Genomic DNA, 11745 nt, shown 5'->3' on the forward strand with positions numbered 1-11745 from the left:
TGGGAAGGGTAAACAAAGGAGGAGGCTGCAATGCTTGGTAAGAAATGTACGCATTATCCTGCCCATGCAATTGTAACCCCTCTGTACAGTTTGTTCACAAATAAAAGAAAATAAAATTAAAAAAAAATCTAAAAAAAAAAAATAGGGAGGCCAGAAACTTCCAATCTATAAATTAAGAAACAAGTGAAGTTTCTAGAATTAGAAACTTCTAGAAGTTTCTAGAATTAGAATTTTCTCCTTCACCTGCTACTTTAAATCCTCCCCCTATTTCTTTTTGTGCTTGTGTCAGAACTTGAACTCAAGACCTTGCACTCTTGATCATGCTGCTTCAGATTTTTGTTAGTTAATTGGAAAAAGAGCTTCCCAGATTTTTCTGAGATGCTGAGAATGAAACATGGTGAATAGGTAGGATTATAAGTATGAGCCTCTAGAAGCCAGATAAGTATCTTTCCCTTCTACTTACAAAATTTACTATGTTTGAATAAATTTTCTCACTGCACAAAGATACATGTAAGTTATCTTCTCAAGTGTACATGTGTAAAAAATGATACATTCAACAGTCCACATGAGAGTGTAAGTGAAGCAACTGAATGTCTACTGAGACTGAAAAATTTAATGTTCTCTTACTTCTGTTACTGCAGCTCTTCTAAATAGCACTTGCATTCAAATGTTCTCTTACTTTCCCCTGTCTACAAGGTGACATGCTCTATTCTGAGATAGTTTTTTCATATGCTCCAACACTAGCTGCAGCTGAAAGTGTTTAACATTTTAAACCATTACTAGCCATTGGTATTAAAAAATAATGTATCTTTTATGATCAACTTAAAATTATTTTTTCAGAATGTTTTTCCAAAGCCATATTTCAGGGTAATATAAAAACAAAAGTAAAAATAGTTTTGGTGATCTGGCATGTTTTCTCCAACAATAGATTTAAATTGACTTTCTTCTTTTTTTAATAATCTGAAAAATGCCTATTAACATTTTGGCTGCTTTCAGTGCTTCACATGTTTGAATAAATCCCACAGCAGATCATAAAAAATCATAGCTACCTGTAAATGACAAACTACCAACACATCTTCTAATTTCTTGAATCAAATGGGAAATAAAACAACTTTTTTCCATTAAAAGATATTAGATTGGGTTGGCAAGGTGGCTCAGTGGTAGAATGCTTGCCTTGTATGCATGAGGCCCTGGGTTCAATTTCTCAGCACACGTAAGTGGAAAAAGCTGGAAGCGGCACTGAGGCTCATGTGGTAGAGCACTAACCTTGAGCTGAAGAGCTGAGTTCAGGCCCCTCAATGGACAAAAAAAAAAAGGATGTTAGATTTATTAGAAATGATTTCCTACATAGGGTGTCTCCTATTTTAAGATATATTGCTGATTCCTTTGTCTTTTAGTCTATATGCATTTGATCCTATTATCAATGCTTTCCTAAGAGGTAAAGTTAAGCTCAAATTGAACAATGTCTAACTTGACATTGGTATTAATATTTTTGTAGAAGTGCTGATACATATTCATGATACTCCTGTGCAGTCAACTACTGGAGTTTATAATTGCAGTTCTTCTTAGGGGAAAAAAAGGAGATATTAAATGCTGATTATACTTTGTTCTTATACTTTATGACATGTTTGTAAAGTTGAACTGGTACAGAGGAAATCCTACATCTGCAAGGAAATCCCATTTCTGTTCATCCACATTATATAGCTGGAAACAAGATCTGTGTTTGATACTGACAAAATAGATATTTTAAATCTCCATGATATCATAGGTTAATAACTCACCTTGACACTACTCCATGAATAGGACATTAGACACTTTGAAATGATAATCTTGTAATAAGTTGAAAGGTTCAACTCCTAGCCTTTGGTAAGGTTCTTTATCAGATACGGTTTTGTCATGTTATCATAATAATGTAGTCAGTTTTACATAAACATATACATTAACAAACCAAAATTGTGATGTGTTAGAAATATTTCTGTAAAACTATTACTTAACCAAGTAAGTATTAAGGATCTTTTTATATTGTATGTTAACCACTATTTGATAATTGTGGGGTGGGGAGAAAGAGAGAGTGTATCTTCTGGAAGATAGACATTCTGGCTGCAGTTGAATAATACAGCCATATTTTCTTGATTTATGTATCCATTATAGCCAAGTATGCTAAAAATTTCTTTATGTATTTGTTGGTAACTTATACTTCATCTTTTGAAATTCCTCTGTTCAGTTAATTTCCCCCAATTATTAGTTCCATTATGGATTCTGCTTGTCCTGTTGGTTATTTTTAATCCCTCTGTGTATTCTGCTTATATTTTGTAAAGACTTTCTCTATTTATTCCCATTCTGTAGGCTATCTTTTAGTATTTCCTTTGCTATGCAGAAATTTTTTAGCTTGGTGCAATCCCATTTGTCAACACTCTTATTTGCTGTAGTGTTTAAGATATTCCATAGGCCTGTATCTTCATATGTTGTTCCTATATTAGTTTCAAAGTTGAAAGTTTTTATTAAGGTGTTTGATTAATTCTGTATTGACATAAGCACAGGACAAATGACATGTGTCTAATTTCGGTCTTTTACATGCAGATATTTCCCCAGGTCTATTTGCTGAAGTGACTGTCGGTTCTCCATTGTAAAAAAAAACCAGTGAGCTGTAAGAGTGGGCTTATTTCTTCATCTTCTATTCTATAGTATTAAAATATAAACCCTGGCCCAAATAATATATGGTAATATAATGTAAACCATTTAAGAAATATTATATGTTTTCAAACTAAAAATTTAAGAATATATCTCCCACTTGAAATATAAATCACATTTAAAAGCAATTCTGTAGGAAATACTTATACTTGATGCATTTGTAAATATCTCCTTAAATTCTTGTTTATATCTATGAATCAATATAAGCAACTATATATAATATATATAATATATGCTAACATATATTAGCAACTATACATATAGAGAAGGAGAGAGAAAGAGAATCAGAGACAAATGCATATCTAGGAAGAGTAAAACCATTATTATGAAAACTTTTAATGTGATATTTATAGCTTTCTGAAGAACCTTATAAGCAAACTGTGTTTAAAATTATATTTTCCAATTTTGGAGAATATTAAATATTCTACTATCTAGGAAATTACTGATAAGTCTGTAGATGTTCCTAAACTTAATCAGCATTTTTCAGACATCATTTCCTGCTATGGATTGTAGAAGAAAGCCACATGAGCAGTAGAATCAAATTGACAGGCTTGTTCTTTCTACTGGTTAATTTAATGTGTATGATGGTCATATTCAGGAATCTTGAGCATGTAAATACTGTGCAGAGCTTGTATCAATTTCCCAGCAGTTCTAATTTATCCTGCTCCACACTAGCCTTTTCAGGAGCTTCCCATTCTGGGACTGCTGGTCCTCCTAGTAAAGGTGCTGCTCTTATACCTCAATAGCTATGTATATATGACCATATAAGATGCTGCTAATCGAAATAAACTCTACGATACGGAAACAAGAGCTTTTTTCTTTGCTGTTGTTGTTTAAAAATAAATAAATAGGGCTGGGAATGTGGCCTAGTGGTAGAGTGCTTGCCTTGCATGCAAGAAGCCCTGGGTTCGACTCCTCAGTATGACATAAACAGACAAAACTGTGACTCAAGTGGTAGCGTGCTAGCCTTGTGCAAATTTAGCTCAGGGATGGTGCTCAGGCCCTGAATTCAAGCCCCAGAACTGGCAAAAATAAATAAATAAATTTAAAAAATACATAAAGAGGCTGCCTATATAAGGCATGCACACAGTGGGAATGCCTCTTTTGCTCCAGTGCACCACTGAAGACTTTGGTGTCACCATGGGCCGCATCCTGCCTGTTGTTACTGGTATTGTAAGAACAAGCAGTACCCACAGTCTCGCTTTTGTCGAGGTGTCTCTGATGCCAAAATCCACATATTTGACCTGGGGCAGAAGAAGGCAAAAGTGGATGAGTTCCCACTTTGTGGGCACATGGCGTCAGATGCATATGAACAGCTCTCCTCTGAAGCTCTGGTGGCTGCCCATGTTTGTGCCAACAAATACCTGGTAAAAAATTGCAAAGAGGGCTTTCATATTTGAGAACGACTGCATCCTTTCCATGTCATTCACATCAACAAGATGTTGTCCTGCGTGGTGGCTGACAGACTCCACACAGGTATGCGGGTGCCTTTGGGAAACCCCAGGGCACTGTGGCCAGGTAATCACGTCCATCCGCACCAACCTGCACAATAAAGAACATGTGATTGAGGCCTTACACAAGGCCAAGTCAAGTTCCCTGGTTGTCAAATGATCCACATCTCCAAGAAGTGGGTCTTTACCAAGTTTAATGCCGATGAGTTTGAAGACATGGTAGCTGAGAAGCGCCTCATCCCTGATGGCTGTGGAGTCAAATACATCTCGAATTGTGGTCCTCTGGATAAGTGGCACCCACTGAGCTGTATCAATTTAATCATGTTCCCCTATAAAACTTGCATTATGTCTAAAAATAAATCAATACATACATACATACATACATGCATACATACATGCATGCATACATACATAGTACTAGACTAACTGGAATAAGTATATTATTGTTAACAAAAAAGATCGTTATGTTGCTTCTCTGAATAGCAGAGTTTCCTTCTCATGAACACTAAGAGCCTGAGAATGACAAATACGACCCTGACATAAATAAAATTTTATTTCCTGTGATGTTAATAAAATGCTTCTTGGGCCTTTTGGTTTTGGACATTTCATTGTCATCTCTTTTTTAGTGTGTTCTTAGCCTATTCAGGGTTAAATCCAAGTGCATGAGAATAATTAAATTTCAATTAAAAAAATGTGTGGACATGTGTGTCAAATAAGTTTCATCTGTACCTTTTCCTAGTTTCTTAAAACAAGAACTACTCTACACTAACCTGAAGCTTATAGTCCAGGAGACAAAATGGGTGTCTGTTCTTATTTTTAACCAAAAATAAGCATAATTACTAAGGAGCATTTTGACAATTAAAAATTACTATAAGCCCAATGACTTATTAGGAATTTTTATAACAAAATTATAATAATGAAATTATTTTTGTGGTTTTAATAATTGGCATTTGGAATATGTGAATTTAATAGAACTAATTATAAATTGTTTACTGGCAAAGCTGTAGCCCAAACTCGATGGAGTAAGCCTCTTAAGTTATGTTCAGTGGAGACCTATATACACATGCTATCCAAGAATTTGGTCTCCTGATCTCATTCTGAGCTTAGATGTATGGATCCCAGAGAGTAAGGATGCACTTCTTGTAGTGAAACTTTCTCTCTACATACTCAGAATTCTTAAAGTCACACACATTTAAAGCTTTGTTGAAATTACAAAGCAGGTTGCTCTGGTGCTCTTATTAATAAATGTTTGTGTTTGCAGTACAATACATTTTGTTACTTGGTTTCATTTAATATAAATGGAACAAAAGAAGCAATAGAGAAATAGGGAAAGGACACATATGGGACTTACACACTATCTGCTGCTCAAGGCTATTAAACTTCCAAGAATCCTTAATGTTGCAAATAATGTTGCAATAAGTCATGGCCAGTTTGCACACGATAATAGTAATCACTATCAACTCTCATTGCTCCAAATACCTGTCAGTGGACTTCATTTCTGTTTTAAAATTACTTATTTTACCAGGACAATTTATTACAAGTGAAGCTCCACAGATCATAGGAATAAAATAATTTTTCTCCACCCACAAATGTATAGTCCAATGAATATTAAGCAGTAGCTTCATCACCAATGGGACACATTGTTCTTGTTTCTTTGGTTCCTTTCTGGCCATTTGCACTTTTATCAGTGAGGGCCTTGGAAAAAATTTTCAATCAATTATGTGTGACCAAATCTTTCCCACATAATCAGTGCTCTTACCATATATAAAGGCATTTTGAGCACTGTCAGCTTCATGTGACTTATGATAGTGTGAGATTCAGTGTGATGTGGGGACATCAATTTTTCAAGTAGATGTGTGTGTAAATGAACTCTAAGAAATATTATTGGTTAATGACCAAATTGGATACCTAATAATCTGTTCTAATTTCAATTAATAATATTGAAAATAAAGCATCTGGCCTGGGAACCCATGGCTAACATCTGTAATCCTAGCTACTCAGGAGGCTGAGATCTGAGCATTGCGGTTTGAAGCTAGCCAGGTCAGGAAAGTCTGTGAAACTCTTATCTCCAATTAACCTAATTCAAAAACCAGAAGTGGTGCTGTGGCATAAAGCGTTAGAGTGCTAGCTTTGATCAAAAGAACTCAGGGCAGCTCCCAGGCCCTGAGTTCAAGCCCCATGACCAACAAGAATAAAAGAAAAAAGAAAGAAAAAAAAGCATCTATTACAGGGTACACAAATGAACATAAGAAGAGATATGTTTCTCTTGAAAATCTGATTTCTGTCCATATGTGTATTTGTATACTTGTATCTTTATGTGTGTATGTATGTGTGTGCTGAAAAGTGTTACGTATCAACAATACATGTCAATGTTGTATCCTGGACTGCCAGATAAAATGCAGGATAATAGTTAAATGTGAATTTCAGGTAAACAACTCATAATATTTTAACATAAGAATATTCCATGTAATATTCCATGTGATATTGGAGATATACATACTTTTCAGAAATCATATTTATGTGTCTATCTTGTATTATGTTCTCGAAAATAATAACACAATTTATGTATGTTAAAGTTTGTATACATGAATGTAAGCAGAATGTCATCACTTACAGTTGCAGTCTATTAAAACATTTTGGAACTCATCAACATTGGAGTAATGTTGTTAGTTTTTAAGCTGTTTAAGTTGAGGACATGTTTCCTTGTGAGAACAATTTTTACTACCAGCCCAATTCTACCGATAAATATCACATATTCCCTTATACCTAATCCTACATTCTCTGGATCTTTTCATTTACAAATGCTTTCATTTCAAAAGCCAGTATAAATCCAGAAATAAATCCTTCCCCTGGCAAAATGGTGAAGCAGAACTTAAGCTCACTGATTTGGAAAGCTCACTTTGCCATCAGCTAACAAGTCTACAAGTCTTCATTTTCAATTTCTTACTTCCTTTAATTTTTATAAACAGTATGTTAGGTCCCCTACTCTTAATCTTGTTGGCTAAATTAGTTTAAACTAGCTGGCTTTTAAATTTTTCCTCCTTCTGGGTCTTCTGGCTTAGATTGCTGGAGAAAACTACAAATATAGATTGCTTATTAAAGAAATGCCTGCCTATGTTAGATAGTATTTCTTTGTGATGTCTTTCTTCTCTATGGTCTGTGCAAAAAAAAAAAAAAACCATAAGTGAAGTATCCCATACTGCTATCAATCGTGTCAGGGACCAGCAGATCCTCAGTGTACTTGCTTTTGAATGTATTTAGAGTCTTTCCTCTATGGAGCTCATAGAGCTACATTGCTAGCACTATGCAAATAGTTCCCATATCATCCATATGAGACTTTGTTATCTTGCTTTTGTAGCTTTCACATGATAAAACCACAGAAACAGTTTTCAAAACTTTCAAAATGTTAACAGGAGTTCTTTGAACTGTTCATCTCTTTTCCAAACTTATTTTCATTTTGAACATATGCATGTCTCTCTTTACTCAGGTTTTTCCCCATTCCTAAACAATATTCATAAATTAATCATCTTTTAAGTATATATTAAATTTTGGCATTTTAAATATATATATATATATATCAGTGTTTGGAATAATGTATCATTATTGCAATAATATGTATTTAAAGGTTTTAATGTGAGCACCATTAACTTTGCCACCATGGACAAGTTAGTCAAATTTTGAATGTCAGCATTTTCCAATATTAAGAAATTATCTTGACTTTCAGAGTTGTTAAATAGGATATGAGACTAGAGAACACAAAACATTTGACAGTGTCCACATAGCATTAATTTAATAACACCCATTATTTTCACTGGAGTAAATGTACTTAAAATGTACAGCTGAGGTACATTAAAATAACTTGTATGAAGAAATGTAATTTGGGATTCTTCATAATTCCCTAACTAATAGTTTACATAGTTCAAATACATTAAAAGTTTAGAATATTGAGTTAAAAATAAGCAGTCCTTACTATTAATCCAAGTTATACTGGATTATTGAACTCCTTTTAGTGTAGTAAAGAATTTGAGGAAATGAAGAGATAAATTTGCTTTCATGATTTAATCTCATCAATTCTTAGTTTTCTCAGCTGCAAAATATTTTGAATAACAAATACCTCACAATTATATAAGTTAAATGAGATAAAATTTGAATATGTTCAGCACAGTATTGATAAAAAGAAGGCAATAGAACAATATTCCTGAAAATATTAAGAATAATATTATTAATGGTATTTACACAAGCTTACTTGAACATTTCTTAGAGAACTAATTAGTAAATACTATCATTCTACCATGTTTACTTTAAAATGTCTAAGCTATATAGTTTATATTTAATGAAAATTTTTATTGAAAAAATACAATTCTTGCTTGTTAAGAAATGTACTCATTACCTTGCTTATGTAATTGTAACGGTATTTTCACTATAAAAAACATTAATAAAAAATAAAATCTTTGAAAAAAAATCTTAGTATCATGAAAAGTTACCCCTAATGAATGTGAAAATAAAATGTAAATGGATTTATATGGAATCTACCAACTTGTCATTTCTTCTATGTCCCTACTTTAATGACTATATCAATAGATTTGTTTTTCGTCTGAAATTGGAGATTTCCTCTTTGAGAGTAACACTGACTCAAGATGACTGATTCTAAAACTTTGAATAAATATACACAAAAAACACAGTTTATTAAAAAAGATTAATTTTGTCCTAAACTCACCTTATTCCTCTAATTTATAAGTTATCTAAAGGTGCAATTTTTCTCTAATTTTAATTTAAAAGCACAAAATAATTTATAATTGATTCAATAGTCTCCAGAAGCACAGGATTTTAAAATAAGTTATAAATATTAACTTATACTTTGTAAATGGAACCTTGAATATTTATACCAGCTGTCAGTTTTCATTAATATATAAAGTCCAACACTGTTTTACATATAAAATATATTTAACTCTCTTTATTCTATTATTCTCCAATTTATACTAATTATTCACCATTTTACTACGTGTTTTACAACCATTTTATTTATAACATTTCAAATATTTTATGGTAGTTACTTTTTCTGTTGTTTCTTCACTAATTAAAAAAAACATTATTATTATGAAGTTGTATGAAGGGGTTACAGTCCTATAAGTCCCATTAGTACTATGCTTCTTTCATTTCCCCCATTTTTTCATTGATTTTTATTGGCTCTCTCTATTTTTTTAAAGTGATATGTTACTCCTCATCTTGTTTCTTCTATAGAATCCCTCCCCATTCTTTTGCACTTTGTTCTTTAAACTGAGGTTGATCTATTATTACTCAATCCTGTGTCATCCCTATTCAAAGTGTTTATACCCTAAATTCTTAGTATTCTAATCGAGATTTCTGATACAAGTAGATTTGTGCATGGTACAGGGAACATAGTAATAAAAAATTACATTCATGATATCACAATTTAGAAAGAAATCTGAGGGACAAACATGAACATTATGGCAGAGATTTGCCAGCACAATGTATTGAGGGACAGAAAACAAAGATGCATTTTTTCCAAATTAATCCAAGGGAAGCAGGATAAAATAAACAATTCCAGCAGAGCATATGCAGAGGAACAGCCCAAGGTAAGGAGAGACTGGCCGTGGAGAAAATGGAAGACACAGGAAAAGTTTTAGCAGTTAGGTGAGATTGCTCAGGACCATGATCTTAGCACTTAGCATTGAACAAGGAGGCTCATGAGTTTGAGCTTATTTCCAAGACCGGCTTAGAAAATAATATTTATGATTGTTGAATTTTCACTCTGTCATTGATTTTGAATCTTTGCATAGGAAGTAGAGATTTCGGTTTGCTTTTGACATGAATTTTCTTAGTGACATAAATTTTCTTAGTGTCAGAAAATCTGAGAAGTAGAAAAAATGATTGCAGAAGTCAAAATGATAAATCATAGAAACCAGGTCCTTATCGGTAGTCAAGAAGGTCGAAAATATGTATTCATCTGAAATAACCAAAAGATAAAAATTTCAGTGTCATTGGGGAATCTGTAAAGGAAAAAAGAACAAGAATGACACATGTTATTCTTCAATCACTCTTCCATACTTGTGTGCATTAAATAGAGACTTCCTAGTGCTTTGTATAAATAGAGAAGTAGCCTAAGGGTGAATCATATCCTCTAACTTACTGTGTGAACTGTGTTACATATAATTTTATGTGACAAAAATATTTTGTAGCAAATTTGAACAGCTTAGGGGTAAATCACACCTTGAGACTTACTATGTGATCCATATTAGATATTTTTTCCATGAAAAAAAATGTGTGTGGGTTGATACATTTTATTAAACTACTGCCTTATAAAGAAGAGTAAAAATTATATGTTTACTAATAGGCTTGGTGTGAATGAACATTGGAATAAAGCCTTTGAAAAACAGTGGTGATATTTTGTAACATTTTAGAAATATGAATATATGTAGCTTACTGCTGATTTTTTAATTTGTCTCTGAATGTGATGAGCATGCTTTTGGTTAGGGTTACAACTAGATAACGTGAAGGGTCATGCTATTAATGCACTTTAAACATGCAACTGAAATTATAGTTTCCATTAAGAAAGGCCAGTGTTCTGATAGGTTTCCACCACTGTATTTTTCTTTACACCCATCCTCCCATTTATCAGTTTCAAAAGGTTTCTGATGTGAAAGATGCCCAAGATAAACAGTAGGAGAGGATGTGAATGATAATAGAATAATACATAAGTTGCTTTATTGAATTCATTGAGTGTATATGTCAAATTTTATTTTATTTGTGAACATACTGTACAGAGGGGTTACAATTACATGGGCAGGATAATGTGTATATTTCTTACCAAGCATTGCAGCCTCCTCCTTTGTTTATCCTTCACATCCCTTCCCGCTCCCTCTTCCAGTCCCAACCCTTTCCCCCCACCTCCCCGTGCACAGACATTGTAAAGCTCCTTATAGACATGACAATATGTACTTCTCATTGTTGCAACAGGTCCACCTGTATCCTTAAACAACTTGTTTTTCCCAATCTCCTCCACAAGTTATACTGACATCAAATATAGTGAAAGCAGGGGTTATACTGTGGGGGAGGGACATACAAAGCAACAAAGAAATAATCTTATAAATGCATTAGAAACACAAGCATGAAAGAAAAAAACATTAATATACATATCTAAGGGTTCATTTTCCTAACATCACATTATCTGAACTTTTCTGCTTGACTCATACATATACTAGATATTGCAAATAAGGGAAACCATGGGGCCTATGTTTCTTTGGGCTTGGCTTACTTTGTTTTGATTACTATGGCTTTATAGTAGAGTTTTAAATTTGGTATTGATATTCCTCCAGCAGTGTTCTTTCCGTTGAGGAGCGTTTTTGCTATTCAGGGTCTTTTGTTGTTCCATATAAATTTTTGGATTGCCTCTTCTATTTCCTTGAAGAATGAGGTTAGAATTTTGATAAGTATCGCGTTGAATTTGTAGATAGCCTTGGGAAGTATTGCCATTTTCACGATGTTAATCTTTCCAATCCAGGAGGATGGGAGGCTTTGCCATTTTTTAAGTTCTGTGTTGATTTCCTTTTTCAAGATTTTAAAGTTTTCATCATAGAGGTCC

The 11745-nt window shown here is 33.3% G+C and overlaps 1 pseudogene; it reads left to right on the forward strand.

The window, feature by feature from the left end:
- LOC105980203 overlaps positions 1–11745 on the forward strand; it is a 92258-nt pseudogene that overhangs the window by 17096 nt on the left and 63417 nt on the right.

The sequence above is a fragment of the Dipodomys ordii genome, unplaced genomic scaffold, assembly GCF_000151885.1.
Source record: "Dipodomys ordii isolate 6190 unplaced genomic scaffold, Dord_2.0 Scaffold8, whole genome shotgun sequence".
Classification (NCBI taxonomy): Eukaryota; Metazoa; Chordata; class Mammalia; order Rodentia; family Heteromyidae; genus Dipodomys; species Dipodomys ordii.